The sequence below is a fragment of the Pseudomyrmex gracilis genome, unplaced genomic scaffold (genome assembly GCF_002006095.1).
Source record: "Pseudomyrmex gracilis isolate BER0280 unplaced genomic scaffold, ASM200609v1 scaffold_5, whole genome shotgun sequence".
Taxonomy (NCBI): Eukaryota; Metazoa; Arthropoda; class Insecta; order Hymenoptera; family Formicidae; genus Pseudomyrmex; species Pseudomyrmex gracilis.
Genome location: NW_018020589.1, coordinates 837,188 through 854,338, shown reverse-complemented (window position 1 = coordinate 854,338; position 17,151 = coordinate 837,188). Strand labels below are relative to the sequence as shown.

Sequence of the window (17,151 nt, the reverse complement as noted above, 5' to 3'; positions counted from 1 at the left end):
CTTCAGAATGTATTATTGTCGATTAAAATCAGTGTCAGTTTAACTGCACCGCTAAATCGCGACCGATAAAAACAGGAAAGCGGCGGTTCAATTAAAACCGGTCTATAAATCATGCAGTGCGCAAACATAAACACTGTGCGTGAGTAAACCATTATCGCACAATTCGACACACACTCGGTTTCTTTCTCTTGTTTGATTTTTTTTCGTTTTTTTTCTTTCTTTTTTTTTTACAGAATATTCTTTTCGATCGCGCAACATTTCTGCGTCGTGAAAGATAATGACCGCGGTCGATACGATCTAGCGCTTTCGAAACAAAACGCGATCGATCATCGAAATTTAAATCTCGCGACGATAAATTCGCCGCGTGCGAAACGTGCATTATCGCACGCGTACGTGTATGTGTACGTACACACATACGCGTTATCGCTCGTAAATATAACACATACGGACGTCAGCCTAAATGTGGCGGATCAAAATGGATCGCCTTAGATTGTCGAGAGCGTGATGAATTAATGACCGGCGTTATCTCGCCGATTAGCCGAATACGATGTTAAGTTACATCTGCACGTACCATCGAGAAGCCTCGTACTGAAAGTGACCGCAAATCGAGCCCGAACCGGTTTCACAAGTAGAAAGAAGAAGGAATTATTAATGTTGTTTACCGACGAGTTTCAACTTTGTAAAGTATTTAAATTATATATATATATAGTATACTGTATTTAAATTAGTATTTATATACTAAATCTACACCGCGCATCGTTAATTTTAATTATTTCAAATTTTATTATTTCAAATTCACCAGAATAAATTGGCAAAGTTATAAATTTGTGTATTTTAGAATTTTATATTTAATATACTTTGTGTATTTTAGAATATTATATTTAAAATCAGGCGATGAATTAAATGTTCAATTTTGTAGACACGAAATTTCACGTTACTGGCAAAACACAGAGAGAGATTGGAAATTGATAGATGTTGCGAGCTTTATTTGAATTGATTATGTCCGCGCGCGCGCGCGCAAAAAGATAGTTTACATACTTTATTCGTGAATGTAAAGCCATAACATGCGCCCCGTAAGCACACCGATACACACACGTCGTCTGTTTGTTCGCTCGCAGCCAAACATGTCGCGTTTTCATTTCAGCGTGACTACGGTTTTTGCGCCGTGATTGACAGCCGCGGTCGCGGCGCTGCACACTTGTGCACTCGGCGTGCTCCGCAATTACGCGTGTAATACTCACGCCGAGAAATAAATTATGCGCATACACGGGTGGTCTCTAATAGATTTATCGATAACCGCGGCGCGGACGCGCTAACAAAGTAAACTCTCATATCCAACCGCCGAGTTAGCGAGAATCGAATATCGACAAAAAAAAAAAAAAAAAAACTGCGAAAAAATACCGTTCGATGCAATTCTTTCTGACGAGAAATCGATGCGATCGTTAGCGAAATTCGGAGCGACCTCGGTAACGCGTTATTAATGCGCGGCTCTATCATTGTCGTTTGACCGTATACGGACCGATCGATCCGAAAACGAATCGATCGAGTCGGTTCGCGCTAGCCCGCTAAGTCGCTCAAATCGCGATAATGCAATAACAAAGATTGATACGACGGCATTACGCGAGTGTCCCGTCTCGGATAATTTAATCGGACGGCTCTCGCCCTCCCATTTGCGCGGATTAAATCGATTTGGTCGAAAAATTTATCGCCGCCGAAACTGCCCGGGGTACAACCTCGACAAGATCCTCTCCCTTTCCGCGCTCTCCGCACTCTCGTTCAGTCCCAATTCCGGTAGTTTGACACTAATTGGAGCAGGTACCTTCCTATCCGCTACTCGACTATATTCATTACGACGGTCACGGATATATGTGGACATTCACCGTTAGCTGCTAATACGCGAGGAGAATTCGACAGAATAGCTATTTCGAAGGGGGCGGGTGACAAGAGGGTCGCGAGAATGGTGTTCCCCTATTATCTCCTTTACTCGTGGGGAAAATTCCGCTCTCACCCTCCGCCCACTCCTCGTTCCGTCGCCACTCTCGGAACTCTCATTCGATTCCCTCTGAAATTGCCTCAGGAATTTCGTAGCCCGCCACGGCGCGGAAACTGAAACCGAACTTGGATCTCTCTCTCTCTTTCTCTCTGCCTCAACTTCTTCCCCGAGCCATTTCCGATTGGCTGCGCGCATATATTAAGTCTCGTTTCACGGGATTGTTCGAGAATTAGCTTTTCCACGCAGCTCGCGCGGAAGAAACGTCTATTTATTCCGATAACAAACGCGCATAACCGTATAAGCGATAAACGATTAATGTTGATTGCGCAAATGCCTACTTCGGACCAAAGAGAGACGTTATATAAATAGCGAGTTCTATGTAAATTAGCTACATTGTGGGTGAGTAATCTTCTCTTGCGAGTAACTCAGCCATTGCCTACGGTAATCTCAAAGATTTATTTCTTGCTAACGCAATTTTCAGAAACCGTATCGCTTTGAACTGCTACAACGTGCTACCGTAACAAAGAGAACAATAAGAAAGAAACTAGAAAGTAGGACAAAAATAAAATCCCAAAACGTGACGCGCGCTATGTTTTCAGAAAATAAAATCTCGTAAAGTTGACGTTTTTGATCAAGCGAATTTGAAGTTTAAAAGCAACGAAATTAAAATAATAAATATATACTCGCAAACAGAGCTCATAACAAAAACACAAAGTGTCTTTACAACGTTACGCGAGCAGACAATTTGCATTGCATTACGCTCAAAACGCATGTTTAATGACCATCTGGCCTGATACGCAGATGAAGACAGAAACTGCGACGGGGAAATGTGTGTTAACTATTTCTACGAACGAACGAGCACGAGTGTGCGAGCTTGTGAGGATGTTACAGTCTGCTATGCTTCGCAGGCGGAACAGACAGTTTTCTGTAGTCATGCGCGTATCTTGCGCGCGGCAACACATTCGTGTGAAAGTAAATCCGTATTCACTCGGATATTCCCGGAGAAAAATGATTCCTCCATAGAGACCCGCTTCCCGCATTTATCCTTACTTGCTTCGCGCGATTCAATTTGCTCGCGCGATGACTTATGATTTCCGGGCGTATCTATCAGAGACGTGTTACGGATTCCGGAGACCGAAAGTTCGATCGGAAATACGAGACAGTTACGAGCAATAAAAAAAAAAAAAAAAACATCCTTTTACACTTTTGCACGTTTCTCTCGTGTGCAGATTTTTACTTTATTATTATTATTATTTTTATTTTTATTGCATTTTTTGTATCGCCCATTACACTGTATATGTTTTTGTTGTGTGAATTGCTTAAGTGTGTCTTTTTTTCTTTTTTTAACACTCACCAGTACTGCATTTCCAGTCTATCAATTGCGGCTGTCGAGATATATCCCCAGATGGGAACGCGAGCAAATCTACAAATAAAAAACAATATAAGTATCGTGAACAAAACGATATTCTTCTCGACGCGCGCACGAGTTTAATTAGACATTACATGTATTAGAAATTACTCCAACGGTATTACATATATATCTGTGTCCATTATTTTCACGCCAAGACGAGCAATCGTGCGATTACCGTGGTAAATAAACAGGTTTATCACGCACAATGTTTTTTAACACACGCTTAAATAGAAGCAAGAAAAAATTACGCACTATATAAACAATTTATAATTATTATTATTAATTATTTTACACAAGGCTTTCTCTCTCTCTCTCTCTCTCTCTCTCTCTCTCTCTCTCTCTCTCTCTCTCTCAAGCTTCTAAGTACTTCGATTGTACTTTTATATGTGGTTGTATTCTTAACACGAATTTTTAATTGCACACTCATATCAAACTCGTAACAATATTCAAGAGTTAATTGCAATTTGTACATGTAATACATGTGTTTTATTTATGTTCTCTTCGTGCTCTGTGTCGGACGTGGTGGACATAAACACAACCATCAGAACTCAGAAGTTCACATAAATATTATACTGGACGTCGATAAATAATAACGTACGACATAATGACGGAGCAATTATAGCGAACGTAAGAAAAAAAAGACGGGTGGTATCGAATAGAAACGGTATAGTCGAACTAGACATTTTCCTTTTTAATAGTTCAAAAGATCTGTTTTCTCCATAAGACATTTATTCTATAGTGACGAACGATGTCAACGTGTGACCACGGGCGAAACATCGATTAACGCTTCTTCATGTTTTTTTGTACGACGTTTCTGTTACGACGTTTTTTTTGCGTTACGTGCACGTTTTACGCTTATCTTTACGAGCTTTTAACCCACGTAAAAGCGCGTGAAGATACGAGATACGTGTATGTCGATTTTTCCAACAAATATACGTATATAGCAGCAGAAGACATTTCACGCAAACGTTAATGTCTTAATTTCTTTAACTTCTTCATACACGAGCATTTCTATCCCCTTTTTTTTTTACATTCTACAACTTTTATCACATACATCTCTATAAGAGATGCATCTGAGTCTTCGAGTTGAGTCATCGTTCGATCATCATGTCGTTCGATATCGTCTGGACACTTAAAAAAGAAAATTAAAAATAAAAAAAATAAAAAAATAATAAAAACTAAAAATCGATGCGAACGAGCGTTATACATAACCACGGACGTTTTTCTAGAAAGTCGACACAGCATCGCGATAAATATCCAACGCGGTAAAACCGAGCGTTAATGCACGCTCGGGAACCGCGATTTATTTAATCCGGTCGATATTTCGCGCGAGATACTACGAGCTGCGATCCCGATGCGATTTGGCAATCCCGTCACCGGAAATAGGCTCGTAAAAGTGTGTAACGTGATAAACCGTATCGCGTTCGTCGTCACTGCAGAGGTACTAACTACGATATTTTAAAATCGATACTCTCCGAGTTTCGATACTCGCGCGCCAGTCAGTATTTTTATCCGCGAGTTAGCGTTTGACGTTTTTACCGCGACACAACTGCTATGTGTTTAGTGCCAATTATATTACGTGTGTGCAACAGTTTATTTCTCTTAAAAAACTGTTTGCAATGTATGCAAAAATTTTGTGCATAATTCTCTAAATATTTTTCTTTTGAAGAAAATAGAACACCGGCACCATGAAACACGAGATTTTACCCATATGAGAGGAAGCGCAAATCACTATGTCAGAGCTAATGACACGTTTTCCATGCGGGCTGCCATTAGAGACAACGGTAATTTGTTATACAATGTGGTCGGCAGCGTGACATGCGCGTGACAACAAACGTTTTTATTACTTTTCGTCGAAGATATATCAGCCATTTGTCCGACTCCTCTTCGCGCATGTACCGTTATTATTGCGATTTACTTCGTCGCGCTGGCTGTACCAGATATTAAATTGCGTCTCTGAGAATGCAATAATGGAGGACATTTCATACACATTAAATCAATCCCGGTCGAAATCGATCGCAATTTCCTTCAAATCGTGATTAACGTCTTTTAACTTTTGTTCTTGAAAAGTTATTCCACGTCGAGTTTGCCCGCAAACATACACACACACACACACACACACACGCGCGCGCGCGCCCACAGAATCGCGCACCTGTACAAATACGTACAGGACACATGCACGTACAGAATGACAATGGATCACGCGCGCAAACTTATCGCGCTCGAAGTAATAACGTTGCTTTTTATCGCTCACACCGACAGTGGCTGCTCGTTTGCGGACACGCGGAAAAATCGTTAAAAGGTCGTTAAGCACGAATTACGGTCCGGTTCGAGCTGGTCGGCCGCTGAAAATCGCGTTTTGTCGCAACGTGATAGAAAAGAACTCTTTAACACCAGAATGTTGTAAGCCTCTCCCCTCACCTCCGATCATTGGCAAAAAGATGAAAAGAATACAATTCCCGCATGCGCTTTGTTTCTTTGTACTCTCGAGCGAATGACGCACGACATGCCTGAACGAGCAACAAACGTTATAAAAAAAACCTCGTGATCGGTATTAAACGCAATATTTTATAACTTTTCAGTTCAATAAAAAGTCGTAAATGATTAAATATCAGTGCCGAAGTAATTAAAATCAGACGATATTAAATACAAAAAAAAAAAAAAAAAAAAAAAAANNNAAAAAAAAAAAAAAAAAAAAAAAAAAAAAAAGATTGATAGTGTTGGGAAATTTTTATTCAAACACGCAAATGTTGTGTATGCGCTTATCAGTAACAAACAATAACAAATTAAATTTGTACTGTTTTCAAAACACGCGCGTATTTTGTTTATTTTTTTTTGTAATAAATTTCTTCAAAATTTAGTCTGGTGTGCCATTACAGTTACAATATTCACTGCATCAAAGATGTTTTGTAACAATAAACTTACTGACTCGCGCGCGAGTTATAAAAATAAACACGTATGTCGGTTGCAGGTATGCACGGTTATTTTTAAAAGCATCTGAAATGTAGATATTGATGCATGACAAACCACGGTGAATACTGCACAGGGCATATCGCGCCACGCCACTATGCTTTATTTTCGAATCGAGACATGCATGCACGCACGACTCACGCACGCACGTACGCACGCACGCACGAACGTTAGCGTGACACTTGCAATCTCGACCGCTCGCGGAAACACATACCGGCTCGGCTTCGAGTTAATCTGCCGGGAGCGTAGGCGATACCGCGGAAAAGTGTCAATTCGTGATTCGCAGTGTTCGTATCTCCGTTAAGCCGGTTTTGCGAGCACACCATCACGCACACACATGCGCATGTACGTTCGACGAATATTCAACAAATGAAAATATTTACTGGTTTATACGCATTGAATCGTGGTTCTCCCACTTTTTGCATTTGATATGCTACAAAAGCGCGAAACAATCGATTATGTTTTTTAAACAGAAGAGTATATAAACCAATATTTATATCGATGTTTCGCCGTGTCTCTCTCCACGGTCGTTTGTGTGTATGTGTGTGTGTGTGTGTGTGTGTGTGTGTGTGTGCGCGCACACATTTCTACTGTTTAATACAATAAAATAACACTTAATAAAGTGTTGTACAATTGTGCGATGTTATCTGTTTTATATTGTTGCTGCATATTTTTTGTTTTTCGTTTTTATTTTCGCTACACACTTTTTTTCAAAGTTGATATTTAAAAATGAATATTACAACACAGAATATAAACACCACAACTTTGAACTTTCTCTTCGGTATTTTTTACAACTGCATGATATTATGTAAACATGTGAAACGCGTGAAAAGCTCTCTATTACGGTGATACTTAGAGAAAATACCGTCATTCTTCTAATACATCCTTCTCCTTTATAAATAACTCAGTGCCGACCGACGCGTTTTCGGCTGGCTTTTACGTTATCGTAAACCGAACGGAAAGTAGTGCCGAGAAAAATCATCAAAGTCGCTGAATGCTTTTCAGACTTTTACGGATGTAAAAAGAAAAAGAGAAAAAAAAGAGAGAAAGAGAGAGAGAGAGAGAGAGAGAGAGAGAGAGAGAGAGAGAGAGAAAACACATTGCAAGTCCCGTAAAAGCCAAGACGATTTGTCGTCCGTTCGGAGAGAAAGCTCGGAACAACCTGAATATTACAGGCCGCTCCTTTATCTTCGCATCAGAAGCTGGCTTTTACAAGCGCGTCAACGCAAGTACCGATATTACGAGCGCTTTCACGACGGAAGAGAATGGTCGGCACTGCCTCAAAGGGAATTCTGTCAGACTCGACGTCTTGTTTACGCCCGTTTGAATCGTCGAATTCATTCTGACTCGTTCGAATTTTATTCTCCGCGAGAAATAAGCGAAAAAAGAAAGAGACACGCTCGCTCGTAGTTTGACATTGAATGAGTCATGAAATGCAAAGTGCATAAACTGAAGTTTGAAAGACATAAAACTGTTCTCTTTCAGTTTTCTTTTTCCATTTTTCAAATAAAAATGAAAAGAAAGAAAATAAAAGAAGAGACTGATCTCAAATTGATGAAAAAAAAACGTTTCCCTTCGACAAATTCTATCAAGAACGAACAATAAATTAACGAACAAAAGTGTCGTGTGCGGTAGCCTAATTAACAATATTCACGTTTCCTTTACTTCAATTGTGACACAACATCTTTTGTACACAAAAAAAAACATTCAAAAAAAAAAAGTAACAAGAGTCGGGTTCGATCCCTTTTTATGATGTCGACTGACTAGGGTATGTATCATCTCGTCTCTAATGCTCTTCGGGTTTCTCGTTTTTCTTGTTCTTCATTCTAACTTTCAGCTATACCAATCCGGAGGACGATTCTTGGAAGGTAAACAAGTTCGAGCTTCGTTTTACTGCAATGAGCTGGACCGGATTCGAGTTTCTTCAAGCGGCGGGTCGTACTTTACAAATCGCTCATGATTAATGTCCTACTGTGAAAAACGAGAATTCATATCCGCATTCGATATTCACTCGTCTTGTTTCTATTGTTGATTGAACTTAACCGACAAACGATTACCACCGTTTTTTTCCCCAAAAAATCGATGTCACGTGTACGTTCCAATCGTATCGAACAGTTTTTCTTATCAAATTATTTTTTGTTGGCTAACATATCGAAGAGTTAAACACTTACGTGGGCACACGTATAAATCCCGATAACGATACTTTTAATCATCTTTTGTGAACGCAATCAATTAATGTGTTTTGTCATGACAATGTTTCAAAATAACCAGACAACATTTCACGATATGTTGAAATAGATTCAGCTAATATAAACAATTTCAAATAAGAAATAACTAATATAAATAATTTCAAATAACTTTCTATGGATATTTTTTCACTCGTTAAATGTAAAAGCGAATCCGAGTTATTGAATATAATTATTACACGTATGAGCGTGACGTAATCTTCAGAGAAACGTTTGTTATTACTCCAAAAATATATGGAACGACGTATAAATGATTGTAATATATTTTCAGTTTTTGTTTTACGACACCTTGCGATAAAATTGTGATAAAACCAATGGCACTGAAAAAGAGACACACAGAGCTCGTTATGTAAATGCATTTAAGAATACTCGCGACCTGCCTTGAGGCGTACCTATAAGGAAAAAATCACAAAGCGGTCTTTCAAAATAATAAAAAAAAAAAAAAAAATAGAAAAAAATACAAAAAATAAAAACCAAAACAAGAAAAAGAAAAGAAAAATGAAATTGTGCATCACCGACGCGATCCGCTGCTCGAGTTACGAGCGTCTGCTTTTTTCTAAAGCCTTCCTCGTTGTAGCGTCATTATACGCTCCGATAAGTCCGGTAATGCCCTTTAATAACTAAGTAGCTTGGCTAACGAAATATGCTGGAAAACAGGGATTCCTATTCGACGGTTTGTGTGAGAACCGAGTCCATTAACGAAATAAAAATCTTTCTTGTTCCCTTGCCGCGGCAAATTTGCAAATGTTAAATTGCAAATTATTTATTATATGGATATAAATATGGATAAATATAAGTACGATCGATAGAGGTGTGGTGGCGGTGAAGTATTTTATAGCGATGATTATTAATAGTCATCAAACACACGAGAAAGATAATTAATAAATGCATATTGAACACGAGAGGGGAACAGAGAAGCAATTAATTTCATTATTGGAGGATATTGTCGAATTGTATTTAAATAATTAACCCACATCGTCGGATTAACAATCTCTCGGATTCTCGTCGCGCTGATGATCTTTTTAATTTCATCGTCAATTAAATCTCTGAAAGTATAATATTCTGCAATTATTTCAATATCGATACGCAAAAGTACGGGCGCGCGCGCGCAGAATTGATTGAATGCGCGTCTGTTTGCCGATGCATGAAACATCAATATGCAAAATGTAGTACGAGAAATGTCGCACTCAAGTACCGCATTGTAACGTAATACGAGTTTTGAATTATTGCCGTCGTTGATGCTCTTCGCATTTTATATCCAATCGTATTTGTATAATTAATTAACCTCATTAAGAACATATAGACAGTAAGCTCATTAAAATGCATTCAAATATATGAAACATTCAGTTTCTACGAATTATCTAAAATTAGTTGACGCGAAGTCAGATATTTCATTCTATTAGTTCAAGCTGAAAATACGCGTACAGCTCGAAAATGTAGAAAATTAATTTTCATTAATAACACGCCCCGGGGAGAGGAATAGAAAGAGGGAGGGAGGGAGGGAGGGAGAAGAGTGAAATGTGAAGTCTCGCGAATATGTACATATCCGAAGAGACTGCACCAACTGAAGCAAAAGCCGCGCGTGTATTTTAGATACAAAATATACCGGAAAATATATACGCAAAGAGATAGTAAAAATATATACTCCGCGCGCGTTGAATCCGAGCTGATCTTCGCTCGCTGAAAATTTGATCAAAGGCCAAATGTAACTTATGAGTTTTCAACGTTACATATTTCAACAACGGCGTTCCAAATTGAATTTATCCGAGTTTTATGTGTGTCTGGCGTGTATCAAAGTAAAAGAGCGAAATTCAATTCGTTCTGGGTCAATCTATTAATATTAATAAATTCACGTAAAATAAAAACGTATAAAATAAGAATTTTGAAAAATTTTGCTCGGTAAAATCGATTCCGAAAATGATGCCGATATATATACAACGTATCTTTTATCGTTTTTCTTAACGAAACCTCCGCCTGAAAATTTCGTCCGCGTGAAAAACCAAAGAAAGAACCGGAAGTGAGAAGAAGGAAAGGGAAAGAGAAGGAATTTTTACGGGTGAGCTCGGTAAACGCTTCCTTTATGTGAGCCGTACGGCTTACTAATGAGTGCTTACTAATGGCACTAATGAGTGTCGCAACAAAAGAATCATCGTTGCCGCACGAAAGTCGTAGCCACAATACCTCGTGTGCAGGTCGATAAATAATTCTGCGGGGACACCGCGCGGCCCACCGTTCGGCTCCGTATGTTGCGCGCGTACACACACACACACACAGCAAACTTATGCGCTTGTCGTATCCTTTGTCCCACGCGTGTTGAGTTAATCCACAGGCAGAAGAGACACGAGGAGGCGGCAAAAGCCGAACGCACTTTATTATTTACGTATCCACATTGACCGGCGCGAAGGAAACAGGCACAAGCAGCGGACGCAGCTCACACTCCATTCGCACGTAAGACAAGAAAAAAAAAACGGCCGGATACGAGACACCAACCACACACGATATAACACCACCAACACGCAGACAAAAACACTCTGTACTCACTCGAGAGCTTCACGCAGATACACACAACACCGGCATGCGTGCGTGCGTATCATGCACGCGTACCAATATATACATCTATGCACTGTACACACAGACGACGCGCAGCGAACGTACACATGTGCGCAATCTCTCGTCGTTCGGTCGCGTCGCCGGAGACGGCCGAACGGCCGCCGAACAACTGCAAACGGAGCGAAGCACACGCGGAAAAGACCGACGCACACTCGCGAAATCCATGCTCCGATATCACAGTTGCCACGAACGGAGATTACGTAGGGTGTTTACTTGTCACTGTTATTTTCTACTTTTGTGTCACGTAAAACGTTTTTTTATCTTTTTACGTGAGCAATTTTACCCCGAACTGTGCTTGCGCGCACGTCACACCGGTTCGAGCGCTTGGCGTTCACTGAGCTGAAGTCTGCCCCTTCCCTCGCGCACAATGCTGCCATCGCCATTACCACCACCGCTCTCTAGTGCCGACGGTACTGCTGCTGCTACAGCGTGGTTGGAATAGCCGCGTTTTGTTAAAGAACGATTCTTTTCTCGAGGGGAAAACACCGGTGCAATTGCAGTTTACGCAGTTTTGTAAGCGCACGCTACAATTGAGAGAGAGATTACTGTAAATTTTTATATAAAGTACATAGAAAAAAGAAAAACAAAATTAAAAACAGATGATTTCGAACAACGTAATTGTTTGTAATTGTAAGTGCGTTCTTTTACGATAAAAACAATAAAAGAAACAATCTCTTTTATTACAAAAACACTGCGAATTATTGATGTTTATGTAATATAAGGACGAATGTTTACGGCAAAGCGCGCGCGAGTTTTATTCATATTTAATTTCGCGCTTTTTTTTATTGTTGTTATTACAAATACAACAATATATAAGAGAATAAAATATCACGAAATAAAAGTCGCAGATTTAGTTGTTTGTACTTTCGCAAATTCGTACGATGTTTTATCGTCATAGAAAATGAGAAAAATAAAATGAGAAGTCTTTTTATTTCCAAGAATGAGCATTTTTACGTCTTCAAGATGTTATACATCACACACCGCCCGTTACACATATGCCCGTCACACACGGCGTCTATTTCGCCGGATGACCACGCATGCTGTACGACGCGAACGGTCGAACAATAAACCACGCGTTTACGGCGCCGTAGTCTATCTATTAGTCTTCGCCGAAAACTGTGAAACTCACGGTGACTTCGTGCCAGGAATTCGTGCGATGAATTTTGCACGAGTACGGGCCACAAATAGCCTTGGGACGGGGTTGGGACGAGAGGAAGAAACGTGTGGCCGAGGTTCAAAAGGAATCCTTCTGCCGGTGTCTATTCACCGGTGCGACTAATTGCACGGATCTTTTGAGACGTCGAGTCGAGGCAAAATACACGCAAAAGACGAACATACAAAAAAAAAGAAAAAAAAAGAACAATAAAAGACCAGAACTCTCTTTTTACGTGACTAGTTTCTGTCCAGATTTGGTCACATTTTTAAAATTCAAATCACATACGATTCGAGCCGATAATATCTTAGTGAGTTCGCTTTGCTCGGTTAGCGCGAAAAAAAACGCACTTTCTTGCAGTTTTGACTTTTATGCGGAAGATTGAAAAAAAAAAAGTTTTTTTCACGGTAATTTGTTGAAAACATTCTCGGCGACTTTAACGTTAAATTAGCTTTGAAATTTGATTAGCAAGCATCTTTTGTATTACGAACTAATTTGAAAGCAAAGTTAAATTAAATGAAAGATAAAAGTCAGATAGAACTCGACCGCAATATTTTTTGAATAAACATATACGTCTCATTTAACGCTGTCATAAAGCAGTTCTTATCTTTATGACGTGCAATCGTAATGTTAAAGTTTAAATCATTCGTTTACACGTAAATATTTTTTTACATTCTTTACATATAGATAACCCCAATATATGTTATATTTTATAATCTATTTAATTATCATTTTGTTACACGCGTGACTGTGATATGTCACATGTTTCTGCGACGATTTCTCATCTCTTCTTTCTGCCGCCGAGTGATACAGCAACGACGTTCGTTTCTCACGCGTAGAAAAATACTTTTATTTCCAAGTTACCAAGTCAACATCAATTGTTTTTATTGAACGCAATTCATTGAAAATCATTTTATATCATAAGCGGAGAGGAGAGAGAGAGAGAGAGAGAATGAGAAGGTCAGAAATATAACGATAAACAATTGACGAGAACTCCGCGGGAAAAAAATCGAACGCGGTTTACTAACATTCGTTAACCATCAAATTACACACATGCAAACGTTCACTTCACTTTTACCTTCTTCTTCTTTTCCTCCTCCTCTTCCTCTTTTCTTTTGAAATGTGAAACTGCGCGCGCGGTTTCGCGGCCTATAAAGTCTGTTTAAATTCGAGACGCATATTTGACCATTAAGCGTCGCGCGCGCGTAAATAAAGTGCGGAAAAATATGCGCGAGCGGAGCGCAACGGTGAAGAAATTGCACGCGAAAACCTCCACGCCGTTCGTAAACGAGCGGAAAAGTTTTATGCTTCTTCGTTCCTCTCGTCCTTCTTTCCAGCGCGCACGGCAAGGGAAATGCATATTCGCGAAAACGCGGCTGCTCCCGGGGAAACGTGAAAGTTCGTAGTTGGCGCACGTATCCGAAGCTTGAAAAATATGTGGAACTCCCGGCTCGACCCCGCCGAGCGAGCTTCTCGACGACGCCGTTCGCGGAAAACGAGCGCGCTCATCGTGAGCGACGGTCACTTCACTAACAGTGTTTCACTTCTCGCCACGTCGCACTTTTAACGAGGCATTTATCACCGTTCGCCGAGAATTCCGCTCTACGTGTTTTACACCCCCTTCCCTTTTCACACCGCGGGTATTAAAATAAATTACAACGAGATTTTAACATGTCATTATCACGGAGTGTTGTATCTCTATTAACATTTACATCTCCAGTATTAAAATCAACAAACGAACACTGTATTAAAGGTCAAAATGTTGTTATTGTGAAAAGTATCTCTGTTAACATTTGCATCTCCAATATTGAATAATACAATAATTGTGTTAAATAACAGTGTACGTATGTTAATGCAGATGTACGTCATTCGCACATTAGAGTCGACTGAAAAGATTTTTTTTTAATTACGAAAATGCGCAGAGATGTAAAATAAACAGAGACAGATACCCGCGTACAAAAATATGTAAAAAAACAAAAAAACAAAAAAAAAAGGGAAAACCGTATGGAAAAAGCGGTGCAGAAAATGCATCTGCTTCTATAATCGGATTGCATATATTTATCTTCATCAACGCACACATTAGCTGTAATTAAACACACAGTCTTGTATACATTTGCATTTTTTGATATTTGCCACGATGGTTTTTTTCTTCTTTTGTAAATATTGCGTTTCTCTCCCGAGCGTGTCTCGAGGTCTTTGCAGCGGCTTGAGAGAATATACATTCATTAAATCTCGGAAAATATTCTCACGTCGATAACCCGGAGTCTGTTTATCTTTGCACTTAGTACGAAATCCTCCTTACGGAATATCGCTACACTAAGAGGTCGCAGGTTGCCGTAGTGTGCCACCATCGGGGCGTTTCTCCTCGTCCCTCGTGAATTATCTTCCCCGCGCGGAGCGAGTAGGAAACACAAAAGAGATTCCACATTGACACGAATTCACTCTGACGACCCTCGACAATTACGCATTAAGCTTATATAGAACACCTGGCGGATCGATGCCGAGGGCGAGAGAGACCCTTTAGCGTCACGCATCGCCGTGCTTGTATTCATCGAGGGCGAGTAAATTCGGAGCGATAGTGGCTCAACGGCGAAATCTCGCGCGCGCCCTGGCGCGCAGTCGTCTTTTTTAATTTACTTTGATATCGTCAAACACGAGTATTTTTTCGTGGAATAGCGTGTTTATATTTCTCTCTCTCGTACAAACTAGCTTGTTCCCTTTCTTCGTATTTACCGAAAAAGGAAAAACAAAATGAAAGCAATCAATTTTAAGATACTTCAGTCTGCGAAATTAAAAGACACTTTTAACGGCGCCAGTCGATACTTTATACTCAGTACACACACACACACAAACACACACTTTTATAATGCGATATATTGTCAACTTTACAACTTGGCCAGGATAAAAGCACAAAGAAAAGAAGAAATGTATTGAGATTCGACAGCGTTAAGAATCCATTATCTCACGGAACAAAACGCGGAAGAGAGAAAGCGACTACAATAAATCGATACCTAGAAAGCATTACGACGGATCTGACATTCAACGACAATCCGGCTTATCGTTGTTCACACAGTCCGCGACGTGTGACGTATCTCGTATCGATAATAACATCTACCGATGTCGTAATATCTGCTCGAACTGTTTGCCCGGCTATAGTTATCGCGCTGTGCCAACTCAATAATAAAGAGGAACGAACCGAGGCTGGTTTGGTTTAATACGAAAGAGCGCACACATTCGATGTAAGAACACGAATATCTTACATCATTACAAAAACTGTTAACATTTGTCAATTTTGTCGTGAAACAACAAACACGCTAAATGTTTTGGATGACAAAGATGACACACCCGTCCAAATTACTCGCAAACTTGAAACAACAACAAGTTGTGCTTCTTTCCGCGCTGTTGCGGTTCTATTTGACGCGACAAATTACCGCCCTCTTGCAACTCTGTTATTTATGTTTTAATTAGTTATCTTCTTAACAACTACTAACGAGTAAAATTTCACATTCCGTGTTCATGCTCAACATAAAATATTAACATTAAACACACACACGTGTTCTCTCTTCAATATTGAAAGTGGCACAATACGATGGAACTATCTAACGTGCAAAAAAAATGAATTTTCCTAAAATACATTTTATTTAGAGAGAACTCAAGAGATAAAATAAAAAGGTAACAGTCACGCGCGCGTGAAAAGCTCTTCAATCGTTCGCACTCCAGGGGTTACACATGCCTTGATATTTTTCCTCAAGAAGCAATCAACTCCGAATTGATTGAAGAACCGACAGGCGGGCGGAAGTGCGATGAACCCGGGACACCCGAGAAGGGTGGACGAGGGCTGAGGAGGGGAGCGAATATAGTGCCGCGAAGAGAGAAGACACGTGCGCGAATCGATCTACTAAAATGGCTTTCGCTATACGAAATACCGGCAGCCATCAACATCGCATGAATAATAAAGAACGAGTGTCTTTTTTTTCCCTTTTTCTGTAATACACTACAAGTCCTTGCTTATTTCCGCATTATCACTCGTACGTAAAAAAAAGAAAAAAAGAAAAAAAACGAAACGTCGTTACGTTTGCGCGTTAAAAAAAAACGACGCGTAAATGTGCGCATAGGTAAACAATTCTTCGTGCGTGGTCGTCATTAATTTCTTAGTGTAATGTATTTTTTGCGCATAATTTATCTTTTTGCACTTGGTCGCGACATCTCGACCTGTCGCGAAGAAGATCGCGCGCACGTATTTAGTAATAAACAATATTTTATGCGGTGCTCACAAAGCGTTTTTATTATAGCAAAACGAGCGCTTAAAATTATGTAAAAAGCGCGTTTGCATTTAAATTTAAAAGCATTGAAAAGCAAGCTCGCACACTCAACAGTGTTGTCTTATTATTTCTATTAGTAACTATAAAATGGTTCGAAAAACAAACACACGGTGTTTTTAATAGAACACGTTAGATGTCGTAAAGAAAAAAAAATACACATAAAAACAGATACACGATGTTTGTTTCTCCGTATCAGAAAATATTTACTCCGCGTATTGCGAATACGAATTCTGTCTCGTATTCCGTCGTAGAATACAGATCGTCTAAAATGGACTTGGAAGAGCGTTACGTAAAGGAAAAGTGGATGAATAAAACCTCAACGGCACGACGCGCGTTTCCCCATATCAGTGGTAGTTTCGCGTTTCGATGATTTCGAAGCGAACCGAACTCCGTGGAATCTGTCTGTGTGCGCGATCGCGAAAGACGACGCTTCCCGTGGAACACAT

General features: G+C 39.8%; 1 protein-coding gene across 4 annotated transcripts in view; it reads right to left on the bottom strand.

Annotated features, from left to right (window-relative positions):
* LOC109857233 (zinc finger protein 608) overlaps window positions 1-17,151 on the bottom strand; it is a 139,084-nt gene that overhangs the window by 78,342 nt on the left and 43,591 nt on the right. For 2 of the 4 annotated variants that reach the window (XM_020433399.1, XM_020433387.1), the window contains one exon: window positions 3,348-3,416. The exons of 1 other annotated variant lie outside the window; for it this stretch is intronic. The gene's annotated coding sequence lies outside the window, so the exon portion shown is untranslated. Of the gene's footprint in view, window positions 1-3,347; window positions 3,417-10,801; window positions 11,545-17,151 lie in introns of those variants that run through there. One more of the 4 variants, XM_020433377.1, reaches the window with a different exon arrangement.